The sequence below is a fragment of the Natator depressus genome, chromosome 16, assembly GCF_965152275.1.
Source record: "Natator depressus isolate rNatDep1 chromosome 16, rNatDep2.hap1, whole genome shotgun sequence".
Taxonomy (NCBI): Eukaryota; Metazoa; Chordata; order Testudines; family Cheloniidae; genus Natator; species Natator depressus.
This window is the reverse complement of record NC_134249.1, coordinates 20,868,631-20,893,129: the sequence shown is the minus strand read 5'-3', so window position 1 is coordinate 20,893,129 and position 24,499 is coordinate 20,868,631. Positions and strand designations below refer to the sequence as shown.

General features: G+C 40.7%; 1 protein-coding gene across 3 annotated transcripts in view; it reads right to left on the bottom strand.

Moving 5' to 3' along the window:
* The window catches only part of NACC2 (NACC family member 2), a 120,321-nt gene that overhangs the window by 30,227 nt on the left and 65,595 nt on the right, over window positions 1–24,499 (bottom strand). Inside the window, exon 1 of one of the 3 annotated variants that reach the window (XM_074973945.1) lies at window positions 5,851–5,981. The exons of the other annotated variants lie outside the window; for them this stretch is intronic. The gene's annotated coding sequence lies outside the window, so the exon portion shown is untranslated. Of the gene's footprint in view, window positions 1–5,850; window positions 5,982–24,499 lie in introns of those variants that run through there. 3 annotated transcript variants of the gene reach the window in all.

Sequence of the window (24,499 nt, the reverse complement as noted above, 5' to 3'; positions counted from 1 at the left end):
CTAAAAGCAAATCCATTTGCTTAAGTAATGAAATCCTAGTCACATTGTCTCCCAGATTCAGATTTTAAATTACCTTAACATTTATTGAGCATGCTGGTGCTTTTTCTGGGAAAGAGGGTGGGGTCTGGCTTTTCTTACTTGTTCCCTTCACAGACCATTTTTTATTTCAATTAATGCTCTGTGGCTGGTTCCAATTCCTCTGCTCATATGGTGTCACAGATAAAATTCAAAACTTAAAAAAAATAAAGATTAAATCAGGCCACCTTTAGTCAAAAGTAGCTATAAATAATGTAAATATCTGGGGCTCTCTGCAGTCACTTCTTATTTAGCGTGTGCATTCCTGGTTTTTACTGTTCATATGTATATTTGGTGCATGAAATTCAACTGTGCAGAATCAAAGCAAAACACTGCCACTTTTGAGATTACAGGGGTTGGAAGCAAGCCTGGCTTTTCTTTTCCTTCCAGCAAAAGACACTAACACATTTACAGGACTAGCGACCTCATAACAATACTTGACAGTCCTCTAGTCTAAACCTTCCAACCAAGGATCTCAGAGCGCATTGAGAAGACATTAACAATTTAATCCGAACACATCATGAGGCAAGTTTTCCCTATTTTGCGGATGAGGAAACTAAGGCACAGAGTGGTGCCCAAGGTCACACAACAATTCTGTGCACAGCTGGGAGCAGACACCACACCTCCTGGCTCCTAGTCCCATACGCTAACCACACTGTCCCCATCTTGCCTTCCAAGAATTGTCCATCGCTTTAAAAGTAAAACAATTGTACCTGAAAAAACGGAGATTTTCCCCATACCAGTTATTCTCTCTAAATTACTGATTGTATTTCAGGTTCTCTTTTGTCATCACCTCTACTGGGACTAAAGGAGAAGAGGAAACGCTTGGGATCATGGTCTCACAAGAGATTTCATTACTATACAGCAACCTTAACCCAGGGAAACAAAACAGCTGCTCTTGATGTTGTTGCCCTCTTGCTAGAAGAAACCTCAGCAGAACAACATCGCAGTGGATGGTATCAAACCCAGGGTCCTCATGAAATAGAAAACGAAAAGCAAAAAAGTTTACCACTCAACCTTCTAGGAAGGAAGCCACTGCTATATGGAAAGCCAATCCTGGGTCAAGAATGATCTCTCTTTTCTTATAGTAAGAGCTCTCTTAGAGATATATGAGAGATTAGGGAAGTACCAGATGGTACTTTTATTTATTTTAGGGGGGGGGGTACGGTACTCAATCACAATCCCCCTGTTTCTGAAAATTAGACAATGTAACATGAATGGAAAGAGCTAAAGACTGCTGATCTTCAGAAACAGAAGTAGCCAAGAAAAGGTACTGTAGAGTAGATAAGCTTTGGTTTTCCTTTAACACTACTATTAGGTTAATCAATTAATGGAGTCAATGGGGATATCAGACAAAGATTATTTTGCATGGAAAATGGAATGAACTTAATACACAAAAACATCTTATGGGGAAACTTACAGCAGAGTTTCCTTAAAAAAAAAAAAAATCAACAGAGCACAAGTCAGATTTGGAGTACAGCATTGAAAGCTTCACATTTACATGCAACTTTCCTCATCTGCCACCTCACCCAGTTGCCTACTCACCTTTTGTATCTACCATAACATCAGTTGGAAGTAACTTCTTTTAGTGGTGCAAAATAAAAGAAGTTAACATCAGCACTCTTCCAATGAAATTCTAGAATATCATCTTCTATGTCAAGCCTGTTAAAGATATCAACCTACTGTTTGCTCCCCATTTTAATTCAAAATATATTTGTTACCTCTTAGAAATGCTGGGTGGGTTTAGATACGATGGAATAGGATTTAATTTGTATTTTCCCTTAAAATAAAGAAGTCATGCCAAGAAGATACCATCACACTGTTATCCCCAGGAATTAGTCACAATGGTCCAGGCTACACTCCTTAATGAGTACCAGAAGAACATAATTAGACACAAGGAGTACTACCAGACTTTACCTTAAACCGCCATAGCTTGAAACAGTTTTTAAGGCATGTCTACACTGCCCAGCAGTTCAGACTATGGGGTTGTGCTGTGCTGTGATTTTCTCATGCACATGCTGTGGGCGGTTTTCGTTTGCACCGCAGTGTCCACGAGAGGGAATTGCAGTGCAGCACTTTGATGAGCACGGATATTCACACCTCCATTGTTCAAACTGTGGGGCAATACAGACAAGCCCTTAGAAAACAACTGAGAACCTGGACTTCCAGTGGCATTCTATATACAATATTCATTTGTTGCTATGATGTTTCATGAAGGATCCAAATTTAAAAATCACACCATTCCGATCACTATCTTGCCTTTCTCCACTTCTACCTATAGTAGCAGCTACAACTCTCACAAACCACTAGAGTTAGGACTCAGTCTTTCAGACAGTATAAAATAATAGTTTCTACTTCTAGATTTTCAGGAGATAAAAGCTTCTGAAATCAAATTCAAACTGAAGTGGAAAAAAGGCAAGATAGTAATCAAAATGACAATTTTAATTTCTGATATTTCACGACCTGCTAGGTCTAGAAACACTAAGAGAAAACCAAAGCAAACGCTGTCAGGACCAGTAAGCTTTTCAAAGCACTAGTCCTGGCCCAGTGTTCAGAAAATGTTTTTCTGGTTCTTGGCTATCTTTCTTCTGCCCTTTTATGGCCCATGTTCTACCATGGTGAATCCAACTGGTGGACAGAGCGCGAACATAAAGTAATCTTGGAAGACTGAATAAAAACCACAAACACTATTTGACACTGTACACGCCTGAAGAAATTGCTGAGAGTTTCTGATAACTGTAACATGGTCTTATACCTGACAGGTCTTAACCTAATGTTTCCAAAGTAATGCTAGTCTTTCTCCAAACTCTTTGTTCTGAAAAAGAGGACAAATAAGCACTTTGAATTGTTTAAAATTTGGTTTATACTATATTAACCTTGGTTTCAGAGTAGCAGCCGTGTTAGTCTGTATTCGCAAAAAGAAAAGGAGTACTTGTGGCACCTTAGAGACTAACACATTTATTTGAGCATAAGCTTTCGTGAGCTACAGCTCACTTCTGAGTTCCCTGTGCTGAAATAGAAGGAAAATGCCCTTAGAAGTTAAATGTGTAAATTACTGGTTCACAATACTGCACCAAATGAAGCTACTTCTGTGTAACCAAGTCCTAGTCACTGTATATAGGGCAATACAGTTTCTTCTTCACGCGGTCAGAGTTTTATCTCTTTTAGATTAAACTTTTTTTAAATAAAAGTCAATCAGACCAAGAAAGTCTCCCCACCTCCTATGCACACTTTAGCTCAAATGGGAAAAATTTAACTAAATTTGATTTTTTTTTAAAAATAAAGAATTAAGATGCATTGAAAGTCAACTGAAAAAAAAGATAATTTTCTTTTCTTGCTGAAAACCCCTTGTTGGGAACTTTTAGGCATCTATCAAAACAAGTTTACATTAAAACATGTTTTTAGGAAAGCCATAGTCCTTGTCTTAACACATTCCAAAAAAGCTTAGGCATTATTTGACATAAGGCATGTTGCAGTTTTGTGAATATCTCAATACTGCTCTGTTGAAGCTACACATGCACTTTGGATGCTGGAGGCTTGCTTCTTCTAAACGACTTGTTTGTTTAAATGCCCGAGTGGTCTGGACCACACTAACTTTTCCTGAGGGAAAAAAGTTATCTATCTAGAACAAGATGCTACCATCACAGCTCCTTTAAGAAGCATAAGTAATTAAATAATGTATTTAAATTGTCTTTTCCTTAGACAGCTCAGAGACAACCAAAAACAAACTTATTTATTGTAAAAGAAAGGTCCTTATCATAATTGCTTTCTTAAAAGGAAGGAATACTGAAAAGCAGCTGGACTTCAGAAAAATAAAAGATTCAGTGACCCTCAGAGGGCTGTAAACAAAACTCTACAGAAAAGCTTTCACAGCTATTCCCAGCCAAAACTCTCATCAAAAGAAAATAGCTGAAAAGTCCTGCCCTTGAAGGCCCCAATGGGTCAAAAGAAACTTCCCTTTCTTCTGTAAATGAGGAGAGAGAAAGAAAATCACACCCTTCGATTTAAGGCTGCTAGGGGATTTCTAACATGGAAGAGGCACATTTGAAAGGAACAATAGAACTAGCTTCAGAAGGAAAAAATGAACAGAATTTTCTCTGCCGAAAACATAATGGTACAGGAGCAAGATGCCTAATTCCCTTTTAAAACTTGGTCACCAAAATACATGGTTCTCCTTTGGCTCATCCTCAACCAATTAACTGTGTAAGATTCCCTTACTCTTAAATTCCTCAGGAAAGCCACAAGGGAATTGGAGGAGTACTTATGGTTGACAGAAGGATGGACCCTTCTCCCCACTGTTTCTGAGGAAATACACCTTTCATACAGGACTAAGGAAAAACATGCAACAGTTCACTACACCACTTGGCGGTTGAATTACAGTCTCTAAGTACCTAATCATCATAACTCCACCAAAAAGGGAATAGCAAAATCAAAAGTATTGTGTAGGCGGGGGCAGTAGGGATACAAAAGAGGGTCAGAGATACCACTCTCCACAATAAGAAAATAAAACAGCATTGCATATTTTTGTTTTTCTCCCCCAAAGAACATGAATTACAAGTCACTGTCTTTTCAGCAAAGACAGTGCGAAGAACTCAATCACAAACATGAAATTGTGCAAATGCCAGTCCCTGTCAGGAGAAGGAAAACAAGGTTATCTTCAGTAATCAACTGACAGTCATACTGAGAATCTTTTTTTTTTTTTTTCTGCATTTGTTTCTGTTGCTTCAAAGCATTAAAAAGGAGTAATGATTTATTTTGAAAAGCTGAGTTGGAAGCAGTAACCAATGCTAATCCACCCTATTTTTAGTGTAGCAGCAAAGTGACAATTGGTGAATAGGATTAATTCTGGTTTACTAAGATAGTGGAAACTAATTTTGCAAATATTAATAAGTAGCGTACAAACAGCACATGCAGTACAGATATACTTGGTTTATGATTTTAAAAAATGAGCACAGAAAGGAATGCATTAGATGTTCACATACCTCAGGGGAAGAGGGGAAAAGATGAAGTTAATTAAATTAATGCTGGTAATCTAGCCTAACAAAGTGGGCACAAATCCTTTATTAAAGAAGCCCAAGATAACAGTTACTTGGAGCTTTTCTCCCGAAATTACAAAGCACTCCAGCAGCAGCCTCTGACACCCATGCATTAGATTTACGAAGAGATCTGTCATGCTGCAAGGTGAGTCACTTACACAGCCTCAATGAAACACTAGCGCTCGAGGTCATACACTCACACTGGATTCTGTCTCAAAAAGTACAGTAATTTCATGAAGGCAAAGCATGCTATCTCCATTATTTTGTAATTATTTTTTTTCTTATTCACCGCAGATTTTAAGAGTTTATCAAATCAAGGACAAGCAAATCTGGAGAACAAAACATTTAATTTTTGCAGGTTGCTACAAAGGAGAGGGTGAGGCATAGATACAAAAATAAATACAAATATTTTGCAAAATTTAATTTTAAACAATCTAATAAAAGCTTCTGAAGTCCCAGGCTAATTTACAACTATAAGCATCTCCAGAGAGAACACGGTCTACTATTCTCATGCTTTCTGCAAAAGTGTGCCTTTCCTGCATTCCATTACAGACATTAATTCATATCCATAACACATCAAAGACAAGTGTCATGCTGAATTTTATTACCCTCACTCCTTCTGCACAACAGCATTTGCTAGCAGTATATATCCTGCATGACTCAGTTCTACCATCATGGCAATACGGAACAAAAAACCTTAAAATAAGTACATCTTAAAAGGTCAAATAAGAGATCTTACAAAACATCAGACGCTGCTTCTTGCTTGAGCTCATTACCTAGTATGGTGGAGCTGCCTGTGTGTTTTTTTTTCTTGTGCAAGTTAGTCTGTGAGTCAGCATTAACACACATGAGAACATCAGGAATACTGCCTAGTTCTGATGCAATGGAGGTTGTATAAAAAAAAAAAGTGCACTCTGTTTGGACAGGAGCCTGTAATTCAATTGCCTTTACTTTTCAATTACTGCATAGTCTACTGTTACCAAACTGCATAAAAGAAGGGAACTTTGCTTACATATGTGTCTGAATTAATCACTTCTTACTTCTGGCTACAGTTTATTTTCTGTGCTTAAAAAAAAAGCAACTAGGCATAATATAATTAACCCTTCAAGGGCAGAAATCTCTTTGAAGCTATTAAGACTGTCTCTTTTTGTACCATTTCCAGTGTAAGCAGACAACACTGCCAAAAAGTTTTGGCCAATGAAGGCATTTATACATTAAACTTTTAATATGCTCTATAAAGTGAAGCTACAACTGCATATGAGCTTGATCATTAATGGAAATATAAGCTTGCCTTTAAAGGTTCACATAAGGGAAGTTAAATTCTACAGGAATTTAAATGCATTTCCAGCATCCATGGTCATATGAGAGCTATTTCAAAGACTGTTCTTGCATCTGGTTGTTGATCAAAGGCATTTAAGTTGATAGCAAACATGGTGAAACCTGTGCCAAATTTTAGGTGAGGTACTAAGCACTTGATGAACATACAGTGCTTTCCACCCATGGTATGAAAGCTTTTTTATGACACACCCTTGTACAAAATTACAGCAAGTTTGCAAACCACCACATGAAAAGCTTATTAGAACAGTGTTAATTACAACACCTTTTTTATACACATCCAAATGTTTGCCTCCAAGAATGGTATTTTTAACTGAATGTGGGATGAAATATTGATGCCACAGTACAGGAGTTCAGCTCTCTTGGATCCCTCTGTACTGATTTTTGGGAGTGGAGATCCAACCAAAAACCTCACGCATCATGTACTGCATTTAGTCAGATGATCTCAGAGTTTTTAAAAACCTTTGTACCTTATTGCGCCATTCACATGATCTACATCCTCTAGATGGCAAAACAGGTGACGAGAAGTTAGGTCATTTGCCAGTTACATGAGTAACAGAACCCAGGAGCCCTGATACTCTGGTAACAGACAAACATTGCCTCTGTTGAAGAAGGGTAGAGAGGTACAGATGTATATATGCCACACACAAAAGCTAGGAGAAGTAAGATTAATATTCCCATTTACTGTGTCTAGTTACTGTAAGGATCACCACAGTGTGGTTTTGAATCATGTGAGCTGCAAGATCAAGGTAAAAGTGGCAAGGAGTAGGGGTGGGAGAGTCACCTTTAACTTTCAATTTTTGACTTTTCTGTTCATGTTACAAACCTCTGTGTTTTGAGTATACAACACTTATATGTTTTGAATAAGCATTGGCCTTTGTTATCTACATTCTACTGACCCAACAGAACACAATGGCTCCTTCAGAATTTCAGTGAACTAATTTTCAAGACACATACCTGCAATGCACCCCATAGGCAGCCTTGAAACAACAATAATTACAGTCCACAGGGTAACTACTAAGAGGCACAGGGAAATTACAGGATTTTGGAGGTAATCCTGGAGTCTGAGAACTTTTTGTGGTGTGCCACAGATGCCAAGACCACAAGCCCTGTCACCATGAAAAGTGTTAGTGAATATTATAAAGGGGGAAGGAGAAAACCTACACAGACAATGACAGAGCAAGCCCTACAACTGCCCAGATTTACTTAAAGCACAAGATACATTTTCCTAATATTTTTGAAATCAGATTTGTATACTTTTTATTTTTTATCCCTAAGTAGCAGAGAAAAATCTGGAGATTGGAGGGAGAATGGTAAGGAAATCTCCGGGTTTTCAATTTCACATTGTAAATAGATTACCTGCATACATTAATTTGACCTCCTATTTAAAAAAATCATGTTTGGTTTATAGATGATTGAACATGGATTAATAATCCAATGGATCATAATAATGTTCTAAATAAGGTTTTTATTGTTTTAAGAGCAGGTGCAAGTTAAAGCACTGTATATTCCTATTACACTTTTGTAGGAAAAGCTAAGTAGCTATTAACTGAATGTCAACAATAAAAAAAAACCCCAAAAACCATTATGGACCAATTTTACCTAAACATAAAAGTATCTTAAAACAGTATAATCCTAGTGGGTTTTTTTTTTTCAAAACATGTGCGATTATTCAAATACAGATGAATTGATTTTTTTTAAATGTAAATTGCCTCTGGGCCAAATCCTTGTGTGCCAAACTTCTTAACTAACTACAGTACTGCTCGACAATATTTCAAAAGAATTTAAGTGCTGTTTTGAATACTGCTGACAATCTTCCTCACCCAAATTTGTAATTTAAATACCTTAATTTGAAAAGCACTCTCCCTGTGGCATACTTAACTCACCCCTCCCATTCTTGATGAAAAATGAAGCTTTTCTGAGTATCTCAGTATTTTCCTAGCCCCCCTTCCTTGTTAAGGACTCAATGCTGCAAACTGCTGTGTGTGGCTGGACCCTTGTGCCCAAATGGCTCAATGATACACCACATCACATAGGAGACTGTCCAAGCAAAAGAGCTTGCAGAATCAGGGCCAAAATTTTTACACTTTTAATGTTCCTAAATTTGTTCTTCAAAGGGCACTTCCTGTGTTTGCAGTTAATAATTTTCATCTATATAACACAATACATCTGTGGATCTCAAAGCCATTAGATATTAATGAAGCCTCACAGAACTCCTTTGGTATAAGTATGATACCAATTTTCAAGACAAAAAAGATGTTAACTGAGTTGTCCAAGGCCATTTAGCAAGTAAGTGGTTAAACCAAGAGTTAAGCCCCCTGAGTCCTAGCTCCCAGTCCCACACTAACCACTAGACAAGACTTTCTCTCAAATGACTATGGTGTGTGTACAAGACCATAAGAATTTTATGCAGATGAGTCTGATTGGCAAAAAACAGCTAATTATTTTTTTCTGGTAAGTGTGATTTTTGTATGAAGCAGTTCCATTTTAGCTGAAACATGTTTAAGATTCCCTTCCAGTACTGCAAAGCACCTTGAAAGGTCAGCAAGCACTTTTATATTCTCAGAGATCCATCTACAACACTGCAGTAGATGAAACGGATCGACCTATACAAGAACTGAAACAGCCTCTATGAAATAATCTATCTAAACTCTTTTGTAGCTGCAGCAGTGTTTGTCACAGGCACATTTGAAAATAGTACCTACCTACTGCAGCTGATACAGGGCTTGATATGTTTTAAATAATGGTCATGGTCTCTTGGGATGTAACCAAACGTGGAATGAATAGCTGCAGAGCAGAGAATACAGTACAAAGATAAAATACGCCCATATTAAAATGTGTGCAGATCCCTGTGCCCATTACTGAACTCATTAAAGACAGCGATACTTTGTAACATACTCTAATCTTTAATATTCATAGCTTAGTTAATTTGCATATCATGCCATAAATAGTTGAAGCAGAGGTAAAACACAAAGCGCTCTACTTGCATTTCTAATTATGCCTAAAATCAAATGTAAATCATAACACATCCAAGATACTGAAAATATTAAATTTGCTGTCTTGCAGTTAAAGTCTTTTTTTATAAAACCAATTATCTGTAAAAGGAAGAATCAAAGGGGGTTCTATGTACGTGTACGAGGGATTGTATTGGCTTACGTTGCCAGTTACCAAGAGGAAAAAGATGTGCAACTACATAGTTGGACTCAATTACCTAGTAGTTACTGTCAATTCTTCAGGCTGAAGGTTACCAAGGTGCCAAACCTTCCATTGTCAAGCAACCTTTGCTATTGCCATTTACAATGCTTGCTGCTAACCGGCTGTTTGTTTTCAAGAGGAGAATAAAGGAAGTTCTGTTCATATTTAAGGTACTACTGCAGAACTCTTTTCTGTAAACAATATTGCGGCGTCCTTGCCAAATTTCATCAGTATACTTGGAAAAACAAAAGATGTTTCCCCTTTTCTGTTTTTTAGATATTTTCTCCGGTTATCCCATAAAGTTCCACATCAGTAGTCACCAAAGCAGGAGAAAGACCCAATGACTTGTACCTTCTGCCAAAAACAGGAGACTTGGAGAGTGGTGACAGTTGGTGCCATTTGTTAGCCACTTGCGTCCTCTCCCATCACCCAATGTGGGCATATCTGTTTACTGCAGTGGTTTTCAAACTTTTTCTCTGGTGACCCAGTTGAAAAAAATTGGTGATGCCCGCGACCCAGCGGAGCTGGGGATGAGGGGCTCAGGGCTGGGGCAGAGGGCTGGGAATGAGGGGTACATGATGTGAGAGGGGGCTCTGGGCTGGGGCAGAGGTGTGGAAGGGGGGCAGGGCTCTGGCCTGGGGGTGCAGGCTCTCGGCTGGGGCCAGGAATGAGGGGTTTGGGGTGCAGGAGGGGGCTCTGGGTCTGGGGGGTGGGGGAGCTCAGGGGTGGGGGTAGGGCTCTGAGAGCAGGCCCTGGGCTGGGGCCAGGGATGAGGGGCTTGGGCTGCAGGAGGGGGCTCCGAGTCGGGGGGGGGGCGCTCAGGGATGGGGCAGAGGGTTGGGGTGGGGGTCAGGGTTCTGGGTGCAGGCTCTGGCGTGGGGCTGGGCATGAGGGGTTTGGGGTACAGGAAGGGGTTCCGGGTTTGGGGGGAGCTCAGGGCTGCGGATTGGGGCACTGGCTAACCTTGGGCGGCTCCCGGTCAGCGGGGGTTCTAAGGCAGGCTTCCTGCCTGTCCTGGCATCTCAGACCGCACCCCGGAAGTGGCCAGCAGCAGGTCCGGCTCCTAGGCGGAGGCTCACAAGCGGCTCCCGCCTGCAGGCACCGTCCCTCCAGCTCCCATTGGCCAGGAACTAGCCAATGGAAGTGCGGAGCCAGTGCTTCAGGGGCAGGGGGAGGGGCAGCGTGGTGTCAGAACAGGTAGGAACTAGCCTGCCTTAGCCAGGCAGCACAGCTGATGGGACTTTTAACAGCTTGGTCAGCAGGGCTGACCAGAGCTGCTGCGATCCAGTGCCAGACATTCCACGACTCAGTAAAGGTTGCGACCCGCAGTTTGAAAACCACTGGTTTACTGCACTGACACTGCTAGCTGGAAAGTAAAACTGAGTACATTTAATTATAGAAGAACCATAAATCTCTCTTCTCAGTTCCAAAAGCTATCTGTGCCAACCTCTTCCTCATCTCCAGTACAGACAGATTGCTAACTCAGGTGCTCACCTGCTGACAACTCAGGTGAGAAGATAACTAAGATGTAGCTTGTTGAGGAGAGCAAATTTAGGGAAGCATAGTAAATTGACAGTAGCAACTCATGCATCTACCCAGCTTCCAGACTGGCATCCAACAGGAAACATACAAAGGACAGGAAACATACAGCCAAGAACCAGCTATGACACTGAAATTTCAACCCAGGATTTTCTGTGATTTTGCTGAAATGGTTCATGTCCACACTGAGCTCTGGGGATTGGGGAGGAGGAGAACAATGGCATCTGTGCATGCCACAACATTGGAGACTGGGTTTCGCTTCAAACTGGAACCTCTGTGGCATCCTCTTCCAAGACAGACCTCAACCAGCGCAGAGTAGCCCCAGATGCACCCATGATGGTCCTTCACTGCTATAACAGTTCATACTCACTGGTGTTAAAACAGTTAAGGAGTTCCTTCATCTACCAACAGCCAACACCATGGCAAGCAGATCATCATGCTAACTATTTTAAAAAAATCGAGCGGATTATCACTACTATAGTGAGCTGCAGTTGCTAATTTAACCTTGGGCTAGGAGCCTTTTTCTTCAGGGCAGCTGGGAACTATATCTTAGGTGAGGAGGGTAAATTTGAAGAACAGCTAGAATTTGGGATTCAGCTAAAGCTTTAGAGCTCTGAAGGTTGCCAGCCTGGCATTACAGGACTGTGTGAAAAGAAATCACCTGACTGAAAAGTTAGTCCCAGAAATGGAAGAATTTTCTACCTCCAAGATCTTTGAAGCTGCTAAGCCAAGTTCACTGAAACCAAAAGAGGGAAGAGATTCAGGGGAAAACAGTATCCTAGATTGCTAGATTCTATGGTTCTCAGCTCTGCGAGGAAAAACACTTCCACTAAGTTACTGAGACTCTGCAGATACAACATGTTCCATTTTTCCTCTCTATTTTTTCCTGCATTTTACACAAAACATTAATTTCAAATTTTTCCTCTTCTCACTGAGCAGGAGGAATGTGCTCCTGTGATTCAATCCATAGCCAAGAAGAGAGACTGGGAATTCCAGATAGAGATGATGGGATCTGGATACAACTAGTGCTCTAGCCTCTCACTCATGTGGGATAAGGTCAATCCAGTGCTCCTGCATGGAGTTCTGGAGCTGCAGAGCTCAGTTAACACAAATGGATGTTGCAGGTACCCACCAATGGTAAAAGATATGGCAAAGTCTTTCAAAACAAGTTAAATATGAGTATCTAACTGGATAAGTATCCTGTTTAATGGAAAGGGTCGGCCCTCGCAGCTCCCATTGGTTGCGGTTCACGGCCAATGGGAGCTGCAGAGCCGGCACTGGGGAGGGGGCAAAGCGCAGAGCCTCCCTGGCTGCCCATGTGCCTAGGGACCACAAGGACCTAGCAGCTGCTTCTAGGAGCCGCGTGGAGCTAGGGCAGGCCTGCCTTAGCTCTGCGCCCCTGCTGCGCCGCCAACCAGACTTTTAACGGCCCGGTCAGCAATGTCAACTGGAGTCGCCAGGGTCCCTTTTCAACCGGGCGTTCCAGTTGAAAACCAGACACCTGGCAATCCTAACACCACCCCGTGGGTGACTAAACTCAACAGCCACGCATACACTAACGATGCTCTCACAGCTGGGTGTATGTGCTTGTGAACTCCCTGTTCCATCCCCTTCAAAGATACTTTCCCCCTGCATGTTTGAAGTTTACCTCAGCATGACATAGGTATGTTTGCATGGATGTGCAATAAAAATCTAATTATGGAAACTGAATTTATCTTTATTATTCTCCATCACATGGTGACTGCTGCTAACATTCAAGACAATAGTAATAGGTGCCCGTGCATTGTTATAGTTGGATACACACAGCAATCATTACGAGGTTCAGAGTACAGTTCAAACAAACAATACCAGGCTCAGCACACTACAGCAACACACATTACTGTGGCTCAGTGTTAAAATGTTCCTTCAAGGTCCCTGTCAGCCAAATAGCCCCCCACTGAGCTCCTCTTATAGCCTTGTGTTCATAGCACACAGCACAATACTGAAGAGCATTGCAGGACCCATGCTTTCTGACAGAGATGGCTGGCTCACAAGTTACCAGGGCAGTTGAAAAGTGGCTAAAACCCTTCCCAAAACACCCCATGGCCAGTTGCATAGTGGGTGCACTGCTTTCTGTGTCGATGCAAGAGTTGCGACAAGGAGCATAGTGTGGACATGCAACAGCGGTTTAATTGTAGTGGTGGCTGTACATCGACATAACTTAAGTTGATTTAACTTTGTAGCGTAGACGTAGCCCAAGGAAGAGAGGTGAAGTGATTTGCCCATCTGTAAAAGAGAATTAACAATACTTTCCTATCTCACAGGCATGCTGTGAGGGTTAATATCCATAAAGCAGTTCAAGATCCTTGGATAGAAAGTATTATTACTACATTACTGTCGATGGCATAAATAATTTCTCTTTAAAAGCTTACTCCTTTATCAGGCACAAGTTTTTATGGAAGGCCAAGACCATCACTGACAAAAGCATAGATTTTAGCACAACAATGACCTCAGGGACCCAGATATCTATGCTTTTTACCCATACTCTTCTCCATGTAAAGCACCAGAAGCAGAGTTCCTTGGCAACTGTGACCCATAAAACAAAGACATAATCCTATCTCCACAGACCTGACCCCAAAGTGACATTTTTATCTTTGCTACTATGTAGCGGCTCATAATGCTCCTCTGATTGAGGCACTCTAATAGCACATTTCTGCTCTGAAGAAGCTCAAAACCTTCCTCCTCAATGTCCACAAAGGTAAGTAGCAATAGGAGAGGAAAGTGTCCAGGGCACGCAAAGTAAAATATGTTTTTACAGAGCTATGTTCAAAGCTCCAGTTAAAAATCAAATCAACCAAATCTCAGTAACTAGGACAAAAATAACTTCCCGCAAGACAAATTTTAGGAAACAGCAGAACGCGTGAGCTACATGACAGATCAAGGTGAAGGAAAGATGGTTTACTGTTATCTACATTCTTTGTAACTTTTTCACGTTTCTTTATTTTACCACTAGGACTCCACTCACTGGTGCACCATGCCATTATTTTAGGCTTTTTGGGTGGCTGTCCTCAAGAAAGAAAGCATTTTGCAATCATCTGAACTCAACTAACTGATTCTAAGCAAAGAGCAAGCTAAATATTACCAAAGGGAGAAAGGTAATCAGATTTTCAAGTCATACTACTATTGAATCTATGCAATATAATCACCATCACTAGGTTTCCCTGTCTTAGGGCTTGTCTACATGAACATTTAGTTCTCAGCAAGCTGAAGTGTAAAACTACTCTGCATTAGCCTACCAAATGCTATCTATCCTTGTGGACCCTGCCGACACACAACAGTAGTTTGTCAATGTGCTACCCTGCTTGGAACTGGGAGTAGATATAAGTGCACCACAGTGCTCGTGACCAAGCTTCACACCGACAATTAATGCACAGCAGACTAGATTCATACCATCCCAGCTTGTCATGAACTAAATATTCGTGTAGACAAACCCTTAGAAAAAAAGACAGAAGACACTGCTGAGAATGAACAGATGAAAAAAACTCATTACATTTTTCTTCTATTTTCTCAATGTTATGTTGTTTCTAGGGCAAAGAAACCTCATTGACTGTGGGGGTGTTAGACGTTGATCCCAGTGAGTCCCGCAAAGTTCTTGTGTTATGATTATTACTAGTAACCTCCTTCTGCCTCCTTTTGGAACTTCTGTTTCCATTTCAACTTAAGTATAGTCAAAAATGGTATAGAACATTTGTCAGTCAGAACATCTTTTTCATAGTTTCTACCTTAAAGGAGTTGCAGAAGAGAAATCACAAGTCACTCCAAAAGGTGACCATTTACCCCTTTTTTCGCAGTTAATACAATCTGCATGTAGAGAGAAGTGAAAGCAAGCTGCTCGGAGTGTACAAAGCTTTTTTGCTGTTCAAATGTACCCTGGCATTTTGCCCAGACCTATTTTTAAGCCCATTTACTAGAAATCCCACAAATTAAAGGAAATACGGATAATGTTGTAAGAATCCTTTGGGCCAAATAAAAGCTACACATAATTTTCCTTGTGCATCAGAGTAAGATCCTTAACCACAAAAACCAGATTTCCCCAAAGCTCTTTTGCAACAGTAAGAGAATCTTGTTTTGTGAAAAGTTGCTTTGATTCGCTACAGGATTACAAGGAATGATGGCAGACACCACCGCTTAGTTCAATATGCCTTTAAGCTAAAACTGTAAAAGGTAATTACTGTTATGAAACGGAAAGGTGTTAAGAGAACACAAATAAGCTAAATATCTATAGCTCATGAATGGTTATTGTTAATGACAGCGAGACATGCAGAATGGGCTCATACAGAGAAGCTTTAAAATAGTTATTGCAGTATTTTTCTCCACACAGGAGACTGCCATGTATTTTTATTTTCTAGTTTCTTTCAAAATGTAAGTTAAAATTGCTCATAAAAGCCCAACAAGTACTAGTTGAAGTCTGCAATGGCGCGACAACATTCTATACCCGCTTCCCTCATACTGCTCAGCACAGTCCGGTCCCGCATTCCTTGCTATTCCAGTGCTGAGAGAAGGAACAAATCGTACCAAATATTCTTCTGTTTTGACTTTTTACCCACATGGCAAATAACGAGACCACTAAATTCATTTCACTTGTACATAAAACCAGGATTTTAAGTCAGGCACCTCTCTGATGGAACCTCTCGCATCAACCAGTTCATTAAGTGAATACTGGGTTGTATCAATGACCTCTTTTGTTTCTTCCCTGTAGCCACACCATACTACCTGCCACCTCTTTACTGGGGCTAAGTCACAGTGTTGAGGCTTGGTTCACTGCCACTACCTGCCTTGCAGTCAGCTGCAGATACTAATCCACAAGCAGTAGTTATAGTAAAATATAAAAGGAGAACTGTGCACAATGGTGGCTATTATGACAAATCTAGATGTCATACGGTGATGTGTCATTACATCATCGTGTTGTGACTGAATGCAGTAAAAAGAACGTGAAGAAAAAAAGTGATCTGAAGAACTTATCTGCAAGAGAGGCCAGTTCCTGGTGCTCCCCACCCCAATTTCTACAAAGTGCCCTCAATTGGATTTATGCAGAGTTGTTGTAGCCGTGTTGGTCCCACGGTATGAGATGCACAAAGTGGCTGAGGTAGTATCTTTTATTGGACCAACTTCTGTTGGTGAGAGAGACAAGCTTTTGAGCTTACACAGAGCTCTTCTTCACATCTTCATGTAAGAAATAAAACTTTATTAGGCATTAACAAGTCTGATACTGCATTAAGGAAAATAATTCTACTAGTTCTATAAAAAAAACACCCCTTGAATCTCTAGCATATGAGAGTCCAGTCATAAGAAACGAACACCACTCTAACTACCATTATACTACATTCTAAACAAGAATTGGCCAGGGCCGGCATATGTTTAATTAAGGATATGATTTGGTCATGGAGGTCATGGATTCCATGCCTTTAACAGATCTCCATGACCGGGCGCTGGCTTCAGCCCTGCCATGACCGTACCCTGATTTTGTACATTTTTACCATGACTGTCCTGTGAATTTTGCCTAATTTTACTGTGACAAAATCATATTCATATGTATAATAACAAAGTTCTACTGAACCTTGTGACTCTAGTAGGAGATAAACGTATGCAAGGAGGCACAGAAACATTTGGAGCAGCTGCAAAACCGCTTAACGATATCTAGATAGAGCTCCATATGTGTTCAAACATGGTCTCTGCCCCAAAGGATTTTCAAACTAATTTATAGGCCTAGGGTGACCACCCATCCGAAATTGGGCGAGGCAGTCCTAAAATGCAGAGTTCAAGTCCCGGTCCCAGGCTGAACGACTCCAGGACAGCATTTGTCCGAGATTCCCTGCGGTGCTGTGCCGCACCTGCCCGAGGCTCAGGAGCAGTGGCAAGCCTCTTCCCGGTGTGTGTGTGGGGACTGAGGTGGGCCTTAGCCCCACCCTTCCACAAGGTCTCGCCCCCTGCTCCTCCTCTTTCTCCCCCCCAACCAAGATCTTGCCTCCTGGCCAGGCCAAAAGCAGGAGCCAGGCACTAGTAAGAGCTGCCCAGGGAGCGGGCCAGGGACATGGTCCAGGGGCCTCACAGGGCAGGCGGAGGGGCCTGGACTCCCTAAGCAGCAATTATCATGGCCCAGCTCTGGCTTCCAGCCTGGTCAAACAGCAGGGCTCCTGCATGTGTCCCGCTTTTTCCTTTTAAAAAGATGGTCACCCTATGTAAGCCACACCCTGCTTGCCTTATTCATGCGAGTAGTCTCACTGTGAATGTCTACTCTGCAACATAAACCCAGGCTTAGTTTGACTCGAGTCAGTTGACCATGTTAGGGAACTCTGGGCTTAAGAATCTACATTGTATTTTAACCCTATGTTAAGACTTTTTCTAAACTATGCTTGAACCTAGGGCTCTGGTGTCCACCCTGCAGTGTGCAGACCTGAGTCAAAGTAACCATATCCCAAAGTTCCCCCTAAACATGGCCTCTCTAGCCCTAGAACCATGATGCACTGTGGGAAAACTTTCCTTCCCGCCCCTGACATTACCAGAAAGCAGCTTGCTTTGCAAAAGGCTTGATTGGTTTGCTGTCCATTGCAAACCCAGGAGGCTCTCCGACAGCGAATTTGCAGATTGATGATGAGAAGAGAATGAGTTAACGCTGACCTGAGCTGCTGCCATTTACAAAGGGCGGGCACGACTTCCATCTTCAATAGAGCAGATTGCAGATTATTGGGATAGACAGGACTAGCGAAGCTATCCCAAGGAATTGTGGGATACTTCCTGCTGACCCCTGGGACCTGAGTCTAGTGAGGCTGCATCTATGCTGCAAAGCAATAGGGCTCGGAGCCTGCGTCCCAGCTTAACTCGAGCTTGGACCCTCCACTTCTGCAGAGTCCTGGGACTCTGGGCCCAAGCCCTGAGTTAGCACAATTGCAGTGTAGACGTAAGGTGGGTTAGTCTTGAGCCTGAGCTCAAGGCCGGGCTTACGTTGCAGTGTGGACATACCTACCGACTAGTTGAGTAAGTGACCAGGATTCTGCTCTAATTTAAGATATATCTTGACAAGAGAGGAGGGTAACAGTAGTAAGGTCACACGGTTGCTTCAGTTTGTAATGCACATGTGTAAGTCAGGTGAGTTCTGATCCTGCTTCAAACACAGTAAACATACCTCGTAATAAATCCGAATGTATCACCTACTGGGTTTGGCTTTACTTGTTTTTAACCAAACCAAACAAACCCCAGACTAAGTCTTTTCCTGATGTTTGGCTGCTCCTAAGGAATTCCTCCAGGACCTTCTCCATCCCAGTCCCTCATGCTCTCTGTTTAAGGGGGAATCCCCAACCACTCTTACAATCTGACTGAATTTTACAAGATCTACCTACCAGTAAATCAACTGAGCTCTACGCCTTCAGCTCAACAGAGGAGTCTTGCATTCCATGACACATTATAACAGGCAGTTCCAAGGACACTATTTTCAAAGCTTTAACCACATCCACATCAAGGAATCTTCAGTATGGAGTTATCCCTTCTTACTGTTTCTCATAAAATAAAGATGGCTGCAACTCCCTGATAAGTAAATTACAATAAACATTTGCACTAGGGACTTTAGAAATATATATTAACACAATGGCCATAGTTTTAAATATTCAAAGATCCTATCAAATCAACTGAGCAATATCTAAAGTTCGTAAGTTTTGAGGAGAGATTAGCAACCAGCTACATGTGTCAGCAAAAGCTATAATTGTGGTTAGCCCCCCTGGACTGTGGGGATAAGGAAAGGGGCTGTTTTTCAAATGAATATGATACAAAATGAAGCAATCATCATTACACATGGATCCCTCTTCACTGTGGTTCGTCCCCAACTGTCACTTACTAGGTCTCCCTTACATTAGTTTAAAATTCCCTTTAAAAAAGTAAAATAATTATGCAGGGGATTAAAGTGTTTTTCTACTCTACAAAATGCACCGATCCAAACAGGTAAACATGTCACTCTGGGACACTTTCCAAGATTTATAGGTTTTGCTTGAACAGCAAATGTTTTTTCCTGCCTGGGAAAATATTTAAACCACTAAATTTGTGAAGCCAAGTCCGTTTACTCCTATTTTATGTTGCTTCTCAGATGCAATCTAATTAGCAATTTAAACAGTGGAGTGAGAATTCAGTGCCGGTCAGCCACACAGCCCACCAAATTTTAGCTAGGCCAACTTGTGTCTCAAGTGAATAAACAAGCAATTTTGTTCTAGTTTGCTGATTTTTCCAGCCATTATCCTGTTTATTTGGGATACAGATTATCACAAGACAGTGATAGCCCTCTATTCCCTGCCCTTTCTCAAACATACATTTTTAGGTCCTCACTCCGATAGGGCAACCATCCTCAAAAGTAAGAGGGAACGGTGTGTGCGGTTCCTCAGAACTAAGTGCTTTCTCTGAACTATGTGTTGGACAAATGGGATTGCTAAGAACAAAACCCCAAAGCCAAACATCAGCTGCTTGAACCCCTTTTTCTCCCCAGCATGGTCTTAAGTATGTCAGAACCATGAAACTGACATCTCATTTCACAGCCAGAGAGTATAAAGGTATTCAGTAAAAATTCAAAGATCTTTCATTCATCATCCAATCAACAGCTTTTAGTAGCCAACACTCAAATTATTGTATTTCAGCACCGTAAAATCTTACCATGCCCATATTATTAACACCAAAAAAGGCCTTGTTTCCTATGTGCTAGAATGTATGTCTTGCTTGTCGAATTGCTGGCGCACACGACAAATCCTATTTTCCAATGCAGGCCAATGGTCGTCCAAGCCCAGTAATCCTATGTTCAACAGCAATCAATAATTGAGGCTTCCAAAGAAGGTGAAAAAGCAATCCTAATGGCTATGGCTAGTTGTTAGGATGTAGTATACTGGCAGTAGGCATAGTTACTTTTGAAATCTGAGAGATCAGAGTATGCTATAAGACATGCAATTTTACTATCCTATTATATAGTAGGAAGAATAGCTATACAAATATTATTGATCATAAAATTATCCTTTGCTTCTCTCAGTCCAACCACACTGACTGATTACTGCACCAGTGAGTTCCACAGACACACTACCTGTGCACAAAAACATTTATTTCCTTTAATTTGATTTATATTTACTGCCCATTAACCTAGAGTAAATCTTGGTCTTTTATTATGGAACAGTGTGAAAGGGGGAGACCGAACAATGACAAATGTACTTTTGATCTGGAATACGTCATGCCACTGGACTGACTCATTAGAATCAGACCTGAAGCTGCTAAGCAGATGCTGCTTCTAACTCTTTAGTACAAAATCGTTCTCAGCACAAAATTCAATACAATTAGAACAAGCTCAGACAGATGCTGAATATTCACTTCATGAGAAAAACATAAGCTCGGGACATGTGGTCTAAATTATTTTGCATCCCTAGAAAGAGCACAACTTCTAAGATAGGGTTGAGATCACATCCATTTTAACTGATCAGTGGTAATATTCTTAACTTCTCCTATGACATGACCAGGGCTTTGCCTTATGAAGATGTCCCATTTCCCTCTTAACTGTCAGAAAAAAGAATATATATTCCTAGTAGTATGCAATTACTCCTGTACTGGAATTTTCTTATGGGCACTTTCATTTATGCAGGGGCAGCCTGTTTTAACATTGATCATTTCATAAATGTACCAGGGAGTCTAGTCTAGTGGTTGTCGCAGAGACTAAGAGTCAGGACTCCTGTGTTCAACTCCCTGCTGACACTGACTCTCTGACTTCAACAAGCATTGGAATGCACCCTGTGTGACCTTATGCAAATCACTTCACTGTGCCTCAATTTACTCATTTCTAAAATAGCGACCTACCTCAGAGGGCTGCTTGGCTTTAATTTATTAAAGGTGATGACACATTTTGAGATCCTTAGATCAAGAGGCAAAGAATTTTAATGTGGGTCAATGAAGGAAGGGTAAAGCCTGGATGCGAGGAGTCTTTTCACCACAAAAGAAACCATTATCACTGCAAAAAACAGAAGTAGGAGTGATTTGTCTCTCTTATTTATTTTTTAAATCTTCCTGGCCAGTTAGACAAGACCCATTGCAATTGTGAAATCCAGGAAAGTTTGCTGCAACACTGTGTAATACTTACAAGGCAATTAGCCAAAAAAACCCACAAAAATAAGTTCTTTTTTGCCACACAATCCTTACCACTTATTATTAACCCACTTTTTAAGAAAGTCTGCTGAAACAGGTTCCAAAGCTGAGGCACGTCAGCTTGGCAGAAGGAATGGAAAAAAGAAATAGCAACATTTCTAGCACATGGTGAGAAAGATCCTCAGCTGGTGTACATCACAATAGCTTCTTTCAGCATAGCTCCGTTAATTTGCACCAGCTAAGGATATGTCTGTAATGTAGGTCAGCTCCTCACAATCTTCTTCAGTCACAGTAAGAGACATTGATGATTTCCCTGGTCCCCTCTGCCTTTTTATACTCTCAGGCATGGACCTTGAATTGTCTTGCTGGTGCAGGCTACCTTTTCAGCACTCATTCCCCCAACATCTTTCTTATTGGCTTCTTCGTGGAAACTCTGCCTTAGATGTGTCAACTTCCACCACTAAACTTCACTCTGTAGCTTTCTAAATAAGTCACAGCAAAAGCAAGACAACTAGTGTCTTCTGGGCAATGTTTAGGAAGAATAATGGAACTATTAGATTCCATATTTAGTTGTAAAACAAGTAAAAATTGTTTTAACGTTATAAACTTACATCACCTTATGTTTCATTTACACAGCACCTTTCTTTTGAGGATCTCAAAGTGGTTTAGAAACAATAATTAAGCCTCATTAACCCTCTGGGAAGTAGGTATCCACCTAAGGATAAAATCGAAGCAGAGAGTGGTTAAGTAATTTATCCAAGGTCACACCCTGAATCAGAGTCACGATTGAAACCCAGGTGGCCCTGACTCTCATTCCCTTGTTCTGAGTTAAAATAATAAATACATACATACATAAATAATAAAAGGTTCAAACAATATTTCCATTAAATCACTCCCCCCACCCACACACACTACCTTTTGGGAACTTGGGGGACAATAATAAGGCTACCAATAATGCTACAAGTGTCCAAAGAATTACAAAAGAAGAAAACAGACTGCTAAATTGAAAGGGAGTCAAGTGTTTGCATGGTTTTAATTGAGAAATGAAATCCAGCTTTAAATATAGTAAATGGGAGACTATTCTGAATCACCTCTTGAATTTTTTAATGCTACTCCTGGGAGCACTGAAGGTAAATATGTTAATTTGACTTCAATCATGGTTTAGAAAAAAAAGCACACTGTATTAGTTTAGGGTACCAAGTCTTAAAACTATTCATGCATTTTTGCATATTTTATACTCAGCAAATAAAGTTCCAAGGTTCTATAAGAAGGCTGTGAAATTATTCTGAGTAAGCAATAATGAGGTGTGTATTATATAAGCCTCATACTAATGGTAATTTATTATTAAAATTTAAAAATTATAGCAGCTACATTTCAAAAACAGTCCTACAGCAATTTTTCCTCTTTTAAGAGGGAAGGGAACATTTGTAGGACTGAAGTCTGAGGTACCACACGTTTTATACATTCTCCAGACAGTAACCATTTACTAGAGCTATACAACACATCCTTCTGGAAAAACCTTATTCTTTGACAATTCTGTAATGAACTCTTCCCAAGTACACCACCATTTCTATGATAGCTACAGTGCGGAGTCACGTCCACCTGTTTATTACATAGTACCCGGACAGAGAAATTGCCTTGGTTTCAAATGAAGTTTGTAGTCACAATACAGTTCACAGACTGATATTTCAAGGAAATGTATTCCCAACATGGATTAGGAAGCAGAAAAATCAACATGCTACAAATTTGTATTTCTCACATTGTTTTAAGAACTATCAGACCCTTGAATTCTTTCAGTGAAGATACCCACTTTTTTGATATCTCAACTAAGTTGAAAGGAGGACAGAAATCAGAAAAGGAAATGACATCGCATATTTTTGTGCATCCTGGCCAATGCAGGATTGCTCTCTACAGCAGTGGTTCTCAACAGATCTTAACCTATGAATGTTTTTCCTGAAATTCTTCTATTTCAGTGAATTAATGTACCCACATTTCTCCTGTTCTGGGCTGAACTTTGGCATAGGATCTTTATTTTTTAAACAACATTTCAAAATTCTACTACTTACAAGAATTGCATTTTTAAAGAGATTTGCATTGCCTGCAAGCTGGTTGAGTGTTCTATTTTCCTTAAAGAAACATGTAGAGAAGTGAATCCATAATGTGCTCAGTTAGTGTTCTGTGTGTGAGAACTGCAGGATGGAGCCATTAGTAGATTAAATGTGTAGCCTCATAACATTGCTATGGGTCCTTTTAAGCATTTCCTGATAATCACTGATGCAACTACAGCATCTAACAGACAGCACAAAGCATTGGAAAATTTACTACAGGGCAGGGGGACATAGTAGTTACTAGGTCACCTAGAGTCTCTCTCTTCCCTGCTTTTAACTTTATGATTTATAACAGATGTTAAAGCCCCCTAGCTTCTTACTGGTTTCCAAGAACCATTATATTATTTACAGAAATAGACCTTTGAAGAGGAAAAACTAGTTACAATTGATATACAGTGTTCTGTATTACACAAGAAACTATTAAACAAAAACATTGGTGAGGAGTTTTAAAGTTGAGATGATAAAAGATTACATCTCTTTATATAATCAGATTCAGAACTGGTCAAACTGGGCAACGTACCTTAGCTTCCCAGAACAATTCTGATGGAGTCTGATGGAAGGGGGACCAAAAGGAAGCTGGACTGGCTTGTAAGGCCAGCTACTTAGCATGGCACTGTGACCTTTTTGTAAGTGCAGTACACCCACTCAGAAGGAAATTCAACTTCAGAGAATTTCCGCATCTCAGCTAGGAGGAATGCTGTTTTCTACTCCAATTTTCTGCTGCATCTTCATGCCTAATAAATCTGGTCATTATGTATCCCGAAAAGGTGGAAGAGAACGGTAGAACAAGCTGCTGAATCAAAAGCAGAAGGCTGCCCTTTACAGTAGGGAGAACAACACTTCTCCAAACCACCATGAAAATGGCAATTAAGTTACCTTTCGAAAGGAGTTTTTTCACAGCTCGACTCACTTGGACCTTAACTCCTTTCAACCTCTGGTGCTTGGAAAGACACTGCTTTTGATAAAGAAGAACCAGCATGCCAGGAGGTAAATTGGAGCATCATTCACTCCAGGAGAGGATCTCCATGCAGCAAAATATCATTGCTACTGTACACTGAATTCTTTCAGAGCTCCAGC